The sequence below is a fragment of the Strongylocentrotus purpuratus genome, unplaced genomic scaffold (assembly GCF_000002235.5).
Source record: "Strongylocentrotus purpuratus isolate Spur 01 unplaced genomic scaffold, Spur_5.0 spur5_scaffold_14, whole genome shotgun sequence".
Classification (NCBI taxonomy): Eukaryota; Metazoa; Echinodermata; class Echinoidea; order Camarodonta; family Strongylocentrotidae; genus Strongylocentrotus; species Strongylocentrotus purpuratus.
Genome location: NW_022145599.1, coordinates 3051528 through 3066638, shown reverse-complemented (window position 1 = coordinate 3066638; position 15111 = coordinate 3051528).

Genomic DNA, 15111 nt, shown 5'->3' with positions numbered 1-15111 from the left:
TAAATGAGAACAGCAATGTGCATTTTCTCTTTGTGAACCTCTGTATTTCTTCCTTGTGTGTGTGTGAACCTAGTACTATACAAACTTATACCAAATGATTTGCGCTATATAAGAATCCAATATCATTATTATTATAAAAAACTCTTTTAAAATATGTGTAATAATTTACTGTTAATAGATGATTTTTAAGATAATTAGCAAATTTCTAGGTGTAAACTTTTTTTTTTTGAATCACACGGTATTCATTTTAGGACTCATTTCCTGTAAAAACTTTCTTTATCTACACCTTAGCTTTAACTTTGGTCTTGAGATTTCAAGAATTGGCCTTGGAATCAAAGCTTTTGCCTTTAACTACAATACATCAGAGCAGTATGAAATTATACAAAATAAACACTGGAAATGTAATTTCCCATTTTTCATAACACTCCTCTGGTGTTAGTTGAAGGCACGAAAACTTGAATTAAATTGGTATACGTATTTGTTTTAACTATTATTTGTTATACATGTTTGAAAACCTGGCAGCGCACTGACAAATAGGGAGGTATGAGATCTAGAGGGATGTAAACCATAAAATGCTTGCCTTAGCAGAATCGCAAAATCAGGGAAACAATTTCATGAAGTTTCAGGAGAGGAAAAAAATATATAAAGAATCGTTGGAGCAGTTAGAGCCTAAACACAGGTAGAGCCAGTTTACCCAAAGAACAATTAAATACACTTACCTGTATAGATGTGAGTAAATCCATATTTTCTTGTATCGACTCGTCAATAGCAACGGCGACATTGGCGTATCCTCCATCGTCCAGGACAACCGAAGACCTCAAGTTTAACCCGTTTGCTTTCATCATTACCAGCGTAGCAAACCACATAAAAGCAAGCATAGTTTTGGAGGTCATTTTTCCTTCAACGGAAGACGACTAATTATGCGACTCGAAATTATGCGAGAATTCGTGCTTCCCTACCTAACTGGCAGCTTTTTTGGTTTGTTGAAGAGGAGCAGTCATAAATAACATCCAAACTTCCGCATGTGAACTTGACTTAAAAACGCTGAATAACGTTCGATACTTTTCATATCCAGGTGGGGTCGATCAGCAATGCCCCTGTGCGCTCTGATGGATAAGCACAACACAGAAATAGGAACACTATTGAAAATAACATTTTATTCACATTATACATTCACAGACGCAAAGGAGAGTACAATAAGAGGAACGTGCTCTATATATGTTAAAACAAGCACGCAGCTTGTCCAATACGATTGTCTGGTTCTCAAGATCCCGGTGTACTATGCAAGCACAGCTGAAAATGGGCTATCCAACTCGCCTGTTGCCCTGTTTTTTTTTTAATACGTTTACGTTGTTCTGAATGTTTCAAAGAAGATTTGATATTGTCAATGATGCAGTGTTGAACTAGTTTTATTTTTTTAATGAAGGGGGTCGTTAATGTTGAGATAAGTTTCAAAGTAGTGCCAAATTGGGTCACAGGTGGAGTTTATGAAGACTTGGGTTAACATGTGCAGGAATTTGAAATTAATGGTCATGCCCATTGTAATAATAATAATAATATTTAATTTGTATATAGCGCTTCCCACAAATGTCTCTAAGCGCTTTACAAATAAACTATTGTACACGAGGTGTCTTTTCAATTGCGTTCTTACCAGGGATTCCTGTTCTTACCTAATATCACTAAAGCACATGAAGGAAAGTCCGGCATGCAGCAAGTCGTTAAACCTTCACTTTTAAACATGTCACTCTAACACGGCGCGTAAAAGATGACGATTGGTCGGATATTGGTTATAATAATTGGTCAAATGTGAGAGGAGGGAGAACCCCCCCCCCCCCCCCCCCCCAACAACCATATAGATATTGTGATTTCAGTATACGCCTAACATACCATAACTCCTTGTTACACAATGCTGGTTGGGGGAGGAGGGGAAAATCCCTATTCACCAAACGAACATGCAATAACTGCAATATATTACAAATATTGTGCAAATATTTGATAATAGGTTGGACAATACAACCAACAGAGTTTGGTTTGGTGGGAAAATATTAACAGTCTCCCTTCGTCAGTTTGTCAGTTTGCTAGCACGTTTAAAGGTCATTGCCATCAATAAGAAACCCATCATTCAATGGAATATTATTATCATGTAACTTTCCACATACTTTTAAGAACATGCAAGACATTAACAAAGTAAACCAATACAAAACCAATGTAATTTCAGTCATCTGCGCATGTTTCTATGGCATTAAAACAATAATTCTATCGTTCATTCACCTGCTCACTGAATAATTAGTACCAATCTGAAGTGAAAGGCGTTGTCATGATCTTTATAAGGTAACCTTTTTTACAAAGAGGTATGATGATGATGATGATGGTGGTGGTGGTGTTGGTGGTGGTGGTGGTGGTGGTGGTGGCGGTGGTGGAGGTGGTGGTAGTGGTGGTGGTGATGGTGGTGGTGGTGGTGGTGGTGGTGGTGGAGGTGGTGGTGGTGGTGGCGGTGGTGGTGGTGGTGGTGGTGGTGGTGGAGGTGGTGGTGGTGGTGGTGATACTAAACTACTACTACTTCTACTAATACTACTACTATCAACTTTATGTTGAAGTAGCACAGTGCTATGCAGCACAGTGTCAAGAACAGGTTTCAGCGACACAAATATATGCATACACACGCACCCAAATTCGCACGCGCGCGCACACCAACACACGAACGCACACCCACACGCATACACGTCTGCCCAAACACACGCCACATTCTCACTCACGCTATCCGATGTCTTCGCTCTCTTAATATTCCATGTCACTTCTTTTCATATCATAACATACTCACCAAATACTATTTCACTATTACCTCACTTAAACACGATCACAAAGACTTTCGAGAAAAAAATCAGCAATAGGTTATATAAATAGCCTTGCTCGAACAATGACGTGTCGCATATTGCGAAAATGGTTTCTATGGAATGTAACGAGCGAATCTGTATGACCGTGTTCTAATGTCACTTTCCCTCCATTTCTCCGTTTCTTTTTCTTTTCCCTTTCCTCATTTATTCTGCCAATGCGAAATTTGCTCTCGTGAATTATGCCCCATTTCGTAAATTGTAGCTTTGGTTGTGAGTTTGGTTAATTCATTGTTTATGGTTAGGATTTGGTTTAGGTCAAGGGTTCAAGTTAGGTGTTTCACTAAATGTAAGGAGAATTGACCTAGAAACAAATGTCACCAGAGCACTTGTTATTAAGTCCTCATTATTTTTAAAGTGGCTTTAACATATTCATCTTTAAGTTTGCTAACAGACACAGGATAAATATCAGACTTGCATCTAGTATTTCTTTTACAAATCATCTGCAGATGAAGAAATTTAATGAAATTTATTCTACAATTAAATCATAATCAGAAAACAAGTGTAGGTCGTTAAACATGGATGGCAATTCAACTTTCTTTTACACGCAGCACGTCTTAAGATTCTCTTCTGTTCCTATGAGTTAGATATTTCCCTTGCCTTGTTCTGTGAAATAAATGGGATAAAAGGATACAAAATGACTTCTGTTGAGAAAGAAAGGACATCCATTCGTATCCTCTAACATGATTACAGAATGATTTGCAGTAACATTTGAAGAAACTGTCAAGGTTAACAACCTTAATTATCATCTGTTATGCAACTCACTATTAGATCCTTATCAAAGTGATTGGTCAAACGCGGTCACATATCACATTTCAATTCAATTCATTTACTGAGACTATTCCATTTTTTCAAAAGCGTGCAATAGTTTGGAGTACCTATTCACTGATCTATATGTACGCTAAGTGCACATGTCTCTGTTTTATTTTTGCAGAGATAATGACACAAAACAATATTAATTGAATTATTTATACATTAAATAACAAGGAGTGGCGTATAAAAGAAATGATGCATGTTTTCATTCGTTCTATAAAGTCTTATTGAGTTTGTTCATGAACCTATCGTACTCAGCCTGGCGGCTTTGTACGAGAGACGAGAGACGTATAGCCTCAACCCGAGTGCGGATTAATTGATTGATTTCTAATATTTAGAAAGGCTGACTCATTATGACCAATAATGGTGGTCCTCCACGAGGCCCAGTTAAACATAATGAGTGACATTTAAAAAAAAAATAATGATAACAAAATCATGAACATAAACTCATAACAGCAACAAAGAATAAGTAAGAACATATATAAACATAAATATAAAGTACTTGATATCCTCGTAATGAATGCATGGTTTGTTTGTTTTGTTATGCTTTGCTTTATCGTTCTAAAAAACATTGTTGCATATTTATAATATCTTAATAAAACATTATAGAATATACGGTAATTGTTCTCTATCTCTTGCAAATTAGGTTGTTAATTATACTATATGATAAATAAGAAATTACCTGTGCAGAAGAGGAATCTGTTCTTTCTCCTTATGCACCAACATTCCTGGGTAGGATTAGCCTGAGTAGGGCAAACTGTAAAGAAAATAAATATATATATATATATAATATATTTATAAATAAAGATACAACTAGCAATAGCATAAAAAATGAAAAATATCCTCGTACATGACTGTTATGAATGACACGAGCGTAAATCTGGAAAGGAATGATCACTATATATCTTCACAAATCCCTTTATAACCATCATCAAAGCTGACATCGTCAACATTTTCTCATCAATCAATATTTTACCGGAAAAGAGTACGACCATGGTGATTCCTCGAGAGACGAAAATTGAAAGTTCATTAAACTTCTCTCGTTCGTTCGTTCGTACAAAGAATATCAGGGAGTACATCATCTAGATAGGAAGATCCTTATTGAGCCAACTGATTGTCTCATCTCTAAGGGATGGGTATAAAAGTGAAAGGGTCCTTTATAGGCGGTGTCACACAGAAAAATCCTTTCAAGGTGAATTTTCTTGCTTTGTTAGAGGATTTTTGATGGGATAATATTGATGACAGACAGCAATTAAGAGGATAATTAAAATCCGGATTTTTGACCTCTGTATGACACCGCCTTATAATTATTATGTTGATTCCTCCTAAATGAAGAAGTATCCAAAAAATGAATAGTAAAACTGAGAGCAAAATTGAGATCATTAAGAATTGTCGAGGGTTAAGATCGCTATTTATGTAGGTGATAGGGGGACTTGGGAACTCTATCCTTTGTTGAGCTGGGAGAAATTTCGAATTATTAGCTTTTACTAAGCTTAATGATTAAAGGAGATTTTTTTTTCTTTTTCATTTACATATTTTATTAGATCAATTAAAATACAATCACAATATTTACAACGTATTGATTAAAGGAATTTTGTCGATGACACATGATAACATAATTGTTTTAATTAAAACTCTTGCGGAAGGAATGATTCAGATTGTAATATTCTTTAAAAAGAATCATTTGAGTAATTTGGTTACGAATTGATGGAAGAGTTCTCTATGACCTTGACTTAAACAATTATATTGTCCAGCTCTATACGTATGATATTGGTTTACATAACAAAGAATACATTACACGATATCATATTATTTTATAAAATGCTTCTCCCATTATGATCTATCCATATGTCAAGTTTAAATTGTGTCGATCCCTTGATCAGTATGGATCTAGGGAAGATAGATTGAGACAATATATGATCATTGACTCTATGCAGTAACCAGTTAAACCTTTGACTCTAATTTACATCATGAAGAACACATTTTGACGATTTTATCTTATTCAAAGAAATGAAAATGTAATTGATAAATGATTATCATCATTATGATAATGATGATCATGATGATAAGGATGATGATCATGATCATGAGCGTGATCCTGATATCTCATTGGAAAAATGAGGGGTGATTTAGATAGCATATAGTCTCAGCTACAACATACTCAGAAATCAACAAAATCCGAGAAGGAATAACGGCGATATTGCTCGCAAAAGACAGGAATGTAGAATCCAGATTTGAGAAAAAGTCATCTCCCATAGGGATTACACGCAAAAAGTAATGGATTAAGTGAAAATAGGGTAATAATAAAGTAAATAGGGTTGTTCTATACATACAAAAAGAAGAAAAAAAAGTGAAGAAAAAAATTGTTGGAGACACCCGGACTCGAACCAGGGATCTCGAGGTTGGAAGTCAAGTGCGTTACCGATATACTAAAACATTTCCCATAGCGATTACACGTAAACGGGAAATGGAATGCTCAAATCCTACTTCGCAAGTGAAATATGAGCATAATCCCGGCATCTGATCGAAAAATAAAAAGCAGACTGGTGATAGCTTATGGTCTCAGCTACAACATACTCAAAGCTCAGCGAAAACAAAGCTAAAACAATGGAGATTTTGCTCGCGAAAGACAGGAATGTAGAATCCAGTTTTGAGAAAAAGTCATGTCCCATAGAGAATCCACGCAAAATGTGAAAAATTGACATGCCTCCTTTAATCGCAAAAATACGCCATGACGTCATGAGTTAATTGAGGGCCAAATGAGACATGAAATCATATTTCCAGCTCATAATCTATCCAAATATGAAAAAATATTGGGAGTCCCTATCTATTCTGAAGAGTTACAATGAATTTTGCATAGGCATTACCCCAGTCACTGGATTCAATTGACAATCCACACAATGAAAATGCACACGCTCTGCTCCCTTGAGAGCCTAATTTTGTTAAGTACGATTTATAGGAGGAGCCAAAATGCCCATATCATCATACGTCTATGTTTAAAAGTCGGATTAAAAACGGGGAGAGAGGGAGAGAGAGAGAGAGAGAGAAGGGGAGTGATAAGGATGCTGGTGCGGGGAAATTAATTTTAAAAATAGAGGTGGAATGGTCTGTAGGGCGTTAGAGTGAAGTTGAACCAAGGATGAGGAAGCCCGGGGATTCTTTTTTGGGGAAAAAAGTGGTGCGCGGTGACTGTCCTGGATAACACTGATATGATAAGGTTCTATAGCTTTTCACAAACATTCGGATGTTCTGAATAAAAGGTACTTGTCTTTTAGGCAGAACTGGCGTGTGTGTATTACTAAGCATTATTTTGGTTACACTGCTATATTGCAGTATACAGACAACATACATGTAATTGATCGACGGTCCTGGGGAGGGGTCTAAAAAAGTTCAACCGATCTGACATTTTTTTTTGGGGGGGGGGCACGTGCACCCCTTGGCTACGGGCCTGATAATAGCTATAAGCCGTAAAGAGAATTATTTTTCAAAGACACGGAGAACTATTTGAGGACAAATAACACGACTGACCAACGAGGAGAAACTTCCGTGACATTAATCCATCTCTCTCTCTCTCTCTCTCTCTCTCTCTCTCTCAGCTAACTATGCAAGTCATTACAGGAAGCCCTTCCTATCAGGATGTAAAAACCAATTATACTTACATTCTCTCCCAAGACACGAATAGGCAGAGGATGACAATAACAGAAAACGTCACAATGGCTACTATAACACCGATCAGATAGGCTGGAACAGTAGGTTGTTCTATCAGAGGATCACCTTCTACTCGGGGTAGTGTAATACTGTCGATGTCTGTACCAACAGCCATCTCTAGAGCCGGCTCCCCTAAAGAAAGAGCATCTAGGAGCAGGCTCTGAGGGATGTAAACCAATTGTTCTGCGGACGATCAATCAGTTCGTTTATAAGTGAAATAAAGAAATACAATTTACCCAATAATAATTATACTATTATACAGTTATTGACTGGCAGGGGGTGTAATATAACATTATTTGGATTGCTGAAGGGAGTTATATTTCCCAAGTGGTTATATTTTCCCAAAGCAACTGTTATATCAGATAACCTTGGTTTGATTTTTTTTTCGGGGGGGGGGGATCCTTATTTTTTTGTGCCCGAAATTTTTTTTTCGGGGGCAATCCAAATTTTAGAAAAAGAAGTGCAAAAAAAAATTGACTGAAAAATAATATTTTGAGATAATTTATGAAGAAAAAAAAAAAATTAAAAAAAAAAATTGGGGAACTTTTTTTTTTTGCCCCAAAAAATTTTTTTTGGGAAAAAAAAAATCAAAAATTAAAAAAAAAAAAAAAAAATTCATGAAAAAAAAATTGAAAAAAAAAATTACCCTTCTTAATGTGTGTTATTGGTGACATACAGTCCTCAAGAGGGCGACATGCATTGATTAAAAATATATTCATTTCACCGGCCGGTAAAATATAACCAACCAGGAAAATATAACAATTTGGATCCTCGCAATTGATATTACGTGACGAGCTCTGGACCAATCACATCTCGGTATCTGTCTAAGCTATCTTATATAACGTAATATATCATATCAGATAATAATAATACTAATAATGGTGGCTTCTTATATAAGTAAATATGCATGTGACACCTGTTCTACACATTTTTACATAATAGCAGTGAAGGGATGTTCCTTTGTCTACCTGAGGAACTGTTTATTTTGTCCGCTTTCTTTGTAAGTCATGTTCATAGTGTAAAGCTCCAAAACGGGTTTTCGCCGAATCTACGGGCGTTCTCAATGACGCCCCAAATGGTATGGGAACTTCATCATTTTATTACGATTATTGTTTCTTAACTATTACTACAAGAATATGGAAATAACATGAATTGTTTAAGAATGGGATGATAAAAAGCAGTTTGTTGCTTGGTCGAAACAAATTGTGCTAGTCGTGTAGTCCCGTCTGTACTGTATTGCGTGGCAGGGAATTGGCCATTTTCGTAATGTAATCAAATTTAATACACAAGTCTTTGTGAAGTTCCTCAATACAAATTATTTCATTCACCTTTTCCCTTCTTTGTAATATCTTTCTAGTCGTTTCTGTGTCTCTATATCTCCCTCTGTCTGTCCTTTTCTCTGTCTCTGTCTCTGTCTCTCTCTCTCTTGGTCACTCTCTCCCTCTCCCTCGCTCTTTCTCTTTCTCTCTCCTTCTCTCTCGTTACGGACGTGTCTTGCAGCCTTTTCACACAGGGGTAAGATTCATCGTATCTAGAGCTAATTATTTTAAAACTGTGCAACTAAACAGCTTTAAAGTAAATTTTCTTTTTGTGAACGTGGTTTATACGACTTTCGGGCAGATACGAAGTCGCGATCTATACGCCGGTCAGAGCAGGCTGCAGATACGAAGTCTGTATCTAGAGAAGCAAGACATGATCCACAAAACAAGCAACTACACACGATTTCATGAAAAATGGCAATAACATAAGTTTTTATTAAAAATATATGCAGGATTAAAAAGCAAAAAGATTTCAGCTAGTTACGAGAAAGGTGATAGGCAATATACAGTAGGTCGATAGTAATTAAATTTGGGGCTCAAATCCCAGGTAGCAAAAGAGAAAGGCATTAAAACAAAGGTACACAAAATGGGGGTAAAGTTTTGCGTTTTGATAAAAAAAAATTACATTGGAAAAAATAAGGGATAATTTGTTGTCCATGACTTTTGTGTATAAGCTAAAACAAGAACAATATTTACTAATGTTTTCGTAACAGTCGACGCAATGAGCATTGTTATAGAACTTTCCAAACATTTTAACATACGTACAGAAAATTGTACAAAATCCATCACGTTCATATCCACATGAAAATGGTAAATATTAGAAAAACTTTTTTCAAGATACAACAATGACATAATAAGTAAGACACCAGAACCTGGAACAAAAATTATTATCAATTATTGATTGATAATAAGTTTTGTCTTTCTTTGAATAGATTCATACCATTTCAGATTGAAAAGCTACTGAATTCCGGGGCGGCAGACAAATGGCACTCCATAGGTTTAAAAATAATTTTCTTCGCCTGCCTAATGTGATGCATCTATATGGAATTACAATGATGAGGGCACGTGCTCGAAACTGAAAGCACTTATTCTGCCTCCTCGCAAAATCCTTCAGGTCAAATTTAGATGATGGATTACGTGAAAAGGGTAGGTTTTTATTCACTTGTCTTGATTTTGAAGAAAACGTGAATCAACCGCTTAGCCCCTGCCCCCATCTGTCTCTTCACTACTTGACGATATGATTTATATGTCAATTCTTTCATTGTAATGTTATCAAAGCTTTATTTTGATTTTGATGTGAGTCTTGATGTGTACCAGAGCACATTATTGTAGTGTTATTTTTGTTATTCCTTTTGATACTAGAATAAACTCAAAATACACATTCACCATAAATATGGATTTACACAAAACTGAAGTAAAAGAGACTAAATCAAGAGATAGCCTCATTTGTATCGAGTAAAAAAAGAGTAGCATAGGATGAAGAGCATCAAAATCCATTATAATAAGATCACTTAGTGTAAACAAAAGGAAAAAAATACATGTTAAAACATATTCTGTGTAAAAATAGAACACTTTTGAACAACTTAATATATACGCAGCAATATCTTGATATTTGTATAAAGAAATAAAAAGAAGTTTTGAAAATATATATTTACATATTATGAATATATTGTAGCAAAAGGAAACAACTTATTTGTATAACGATATGAAAACTAATTTTTAAAATATATATTTATATTTTAAAACAATGATCTGTCAGTTTATGACAGGTTCAGTGGCCCAATCAAATTTCTATATCAAGTGTCTTTCCAATTTCCTCGGTTTTGAGCCATCCGTTCAGCGTTTCATACCCTGTTGCTCCACATTCTGTGATTACATCATCTAGAAAGCCTTTACGAGGTCTTGCCCTCTTCTTCTTTCTATGTATACGACCTTATATGACTCTGATCATCAAGCCCTCATCATGCCGCATTATCATATTTATATATTTGTATATGATGAATATATTGTAACAAAAAGAAACAACTTAATATACACGCAGTAATATATTGATTATAATATTTGTATACCGAAATTAAAACTAGTTTTGAAAATATATATTTATATATGATGAATATAATGTAACACAATGAAACAATAACTAATATCTAGGCGTAATTGAAATGGGGGCTTTAGTACAAAACCTCAATGAAAGGTTTCCAGTATTGATCAGCGCATCCCTAAAGTACATGAATCAAAATCATACAACTATCTTACAAATTTACAGCCGGATTCGGGAATTTTGCATTCCTGTGATCAAATTTCGTTAGGGATATCGAGTCGATGGGTTTGTACAGAACCCAGTTTTAAAAACGTGTGTCGTCAAAACCGTTGTTAGAATGCCCAAGTACATTCTTCTGATTTGAAATCGCCGCATCGTTGTAGACTACGCTGCCGTTGCCCGTCTCGTGACTCAGGGAAGGATTGCCCAAACTGCGCATACCGTTTGGACGATGTCCCTGGAATCCTTGGTCGCCTGTCACTGGTCGGTCGTGAAGGCTTCGTCCACTCTTCGTCGGGTCCGTTGGACTTCGATGCCTACCTGTTGGATCATGATGAGATGCTGACGGGTGATGCCCTTGTAATTCCATCTGTCGAGATACCTCTCGCATACGGGCCTGAGCATGGAAGTGGAAGTGTACAAATGAGTAGTAGAAGTCTAACAATATTGCAAGAAAATTTCAATTGCATGTTCTAGATTTTGACGAATTCGAATGGGATCACTGGGGTGTATTGATGTAGCCTCTGGATTCTTATTTGAGACGTCCTGGTTTCGATCCTTGCTCGGTTCCTACATCCTTGGACAACGTGCCTTGCCCACATTCGATATTGCATCATCCATCTCAAAATAGAATAAGGCACTTGCAACTCCCACAACTACCAGCAATATTAATCATGTACAGACGAGACAAAACAAGCACTACATGTGTTAGTATGATATGATATCTGAACCGTTACTGAATTACTAGTGAAAATAAGATTTCTATCTATTTAGGAATGACTACTTACGTTGATTTCTTTATTGAATCGCATGCCGCGCTCTGGGCCCCGATGTTGGTGTCTCCTATCTTCTGTGAAGTACAACTGCTCTATGCCATCTTCATACTGACGAGCATTCATGTCGTAATGAAACGGTCTCTGTTGATACCCTTCCACTTTGAGGCGACGAACACGATAGTAAAAGATGAGGACGATGAAGAAGATGATGAAGAGGGGGATGAGAATCGCGATGGGGACTAGGATATCAAGGATTACGACGTTGGGGTTAGAGCATTGAGGCCCGGAGTATCCACTTGCGCAGCTGAAAAGGAAGATCATTCGCACGATTAAGTTTTACACCACATGATTTCAAATTTTAAAGTGATATCTATTTTCTTTCAGCCATTTTGTCACGTTCGGCACAGAAATCAATTATATTTGCATAGCAGCGTGGGCACAATTTAAAAGCACTCTGACGTAATACAGAAGAATGTTTATGATATTGTTAAACGATCAGCTTGTGATAGGGATGGCTCAATGGTTATCAAAATACAGACTAAATTATGTTATTGCACTCACAATCGACACAACAGATTTAAAACAACTATATCAATGCTTTTTAAAATATAGACATCAAAATTAAGTAGTGAAGTATGTATATTAAACTGTCGATCTCTTTAACTATTCTATTTAGAACAATGAAAATAGTTTTTACAGTATATTTATTAAGAATTCTTACTTGATTTCAAATCAATTTAGTTTTGTGTATACATATTCCATTTGATAAAGAATTCATGACATTAATGAATATTACGAACCCAAATATGCCTTTATTTAATTTGTATTTCACTCTCAATATTAATTGAATTTCCGAAAATATGAATATCTGTGATTATTTTGGACAAAACGCAATCATTTCCTTATACAATCATGGCAGAAAAAATATTGAAATACTGGTGACCAGGGGCGGCGATCTTGGGGGGGGGGGCGGGGGACAAGTCCCCCCCCCCTCATTTATTTTAGGGGGATAGTCCCCCCACCCCCCCCCCCCGGAAAATTTGAAAAAGTGCCCCCCAAAATGTACAGTGATTATTGACTAAAGACTGCAACACACGTTTAGGCTCTGGAGGGCCCAAGAGAATAGTATGTGGGCTAGTAAAATGCAAAATCTTTTCGTTCGATTGCTACGCTCCCGCGCATAATATCCTTCAACATTTACAAGTAAATATTCCGTTCGTATCACCGTGATACCCACTCGCATGCTAATGGGGGCTTGGTCCAGGGCACCTGGGTGATCATCCGATCGTAATGTTATTCCAAAACCCCTGAGCTTTTGGGGGCTCTGCCCCCTGGACCCCACGCCAATTAGTGTCCTGCTAGTATCACAAATGAATCATAATATGCTCATGTGACCGTAATTAAACGCCTAAAACCCCTGAGTTTCCGGGGGATCAGACCTTCAATAAGGGAGAGAAGTCGTACGTAATATCCCCAGGAACACAAAACGTTTCCTGGACGTTAGTTCTTGACGTGCCAATCAAATAACTCCACTGTGTCACCTTCTTGGTATAACAAGGTAAGTTTACCAACAATTACTCCTTATAGGTGATAAAGAGGCTGTCATGTAACCCAGTGGCTGATGTAACCAATCAAAACCAGAAGTGGGAAATGCGCAATGGAAGGTTACTAAATGTTCGTTTTAAAGTCCTAATGAGATTTTGCAAACTTTCTGATAAGGCTTTGTGTTTCCTGGGTCTAAATTTAATAATGACTAGAGACACACATAAATAAAAAGACTTACACACAAGTATAATCTAAGGTGTTATAATCAACCTGGCACTCGCCGTTGTTCTCGCAGGGCGTGGAGGAACAAAGTGCGTCCAGATCTGTGAGGAATTGACATGTTTATATATGTTATATGTAAGGTAGGCCTATATACCGCATATAATAACTGTGAAAGTACTGACATATCAGTGCGGTCTGATTGATTGATCTGATAATCAGTTTGAATGATTCGCATGCAAACGAAATAAAAAAATAAAATGTTGCAATTTACGACGTACATACACTTTTGCAATTTGTGTATGGATATTCTGGAGGGAAAAAAAAGATTTGGGGCTCGTCTTCAAGCTGTCCTCCTTTGAAAATATCTTGCCGTTCACGGTGTTATCGTTTTTTGTATTAAATGAAAGGGGAAAAAGGAATTATATGAATATAAATGTAGGTAAATAAACGTTAAACTTTTGTTATTCCTTGGTCTCAATTTTTCATTTAGTTCTTACTCTTTATTGGTAATAATTCATCCAAACAGGAAAGAGGATGCAGCATTCTCACAGAAAAAATAAATAGCAAAGTGTTGCTAGAAAGTATCAAGAGTATTATACACAGACTAAGAAATAAATAATAATGTAGGCTTATGCTCCCTACCTGTTACATCAACTGAAATAACGCTGAATGCATTCACTGCTAGAAGAGCTCTTTCGATCTGTTCTATCAAACTTTCAACAGTTACATCTGGCGTGTACATAACGCCTATGAGTAAGTTCATTTGAATCTGGCCGTTTGACAAACTCTGAGCATAGGTGGTTGTCGCGTTAACAAAATATGTTGTAAGGATCCTGAGTATTGCCGATTCAAACTGGTACAGTTGATGTGTTGGATTGGAAAAGGAAGAGAGAAGACGTGTGCAATGTCATTATACCGTACTAAATTATGTTATGAAATTATGTTGAATTATGAAAAACTGAATTATCATATTTCACATGCATTGTCTTTTAGGAAGTTTACCAAAGCGATTTCCATAAGCAAAAGTTTGGTCCTTCTACAAAATAGTCAGAAGGCCCTCTAGACCCTACAGTCCACTAGACAGACATGTCTGACAACTTAGTGGAGAATTCACTTAATCGACATTGTCGATCTCGTGGGCTGTAGGTCTTGTGTAATGTCGGCCTCGTGGGCTGTAAGTATCGTATGATTTAGGTCTCGTGGGCTGTAAGTCTTGTATGATGTAGGTCTCGTGGGCTGTAAGTCTCGTGTGATGTAGGTCTCGTGGGCTGTAAGTCTCGTGTGATGTAAGTCTCGTGTGCTGTCGGTCTCGTGTGATTTAGGTCTCGTGGGCTGTAAGTCTCGTGGGCTGTATTAAGTCTCGTGGGCTTTAAGTCTCGTGTGATGTAGGTCTCGTGGGCTGTAAGTCTCATGTGATGTAGGTCTCGTGGGCTGTAAGTCTCGTGTGATGTAGGTCTCGTGGGCTGTAAGTCTCGTGTGATATCGGTCTCGTGTGCTGTCGGTCTAGTGTGATGTCGGTCTCGTGGGCTGTAAGTATCGTGGGCTGTATTAAGTCTCGTGGGCTTTAAGTCTCGTGT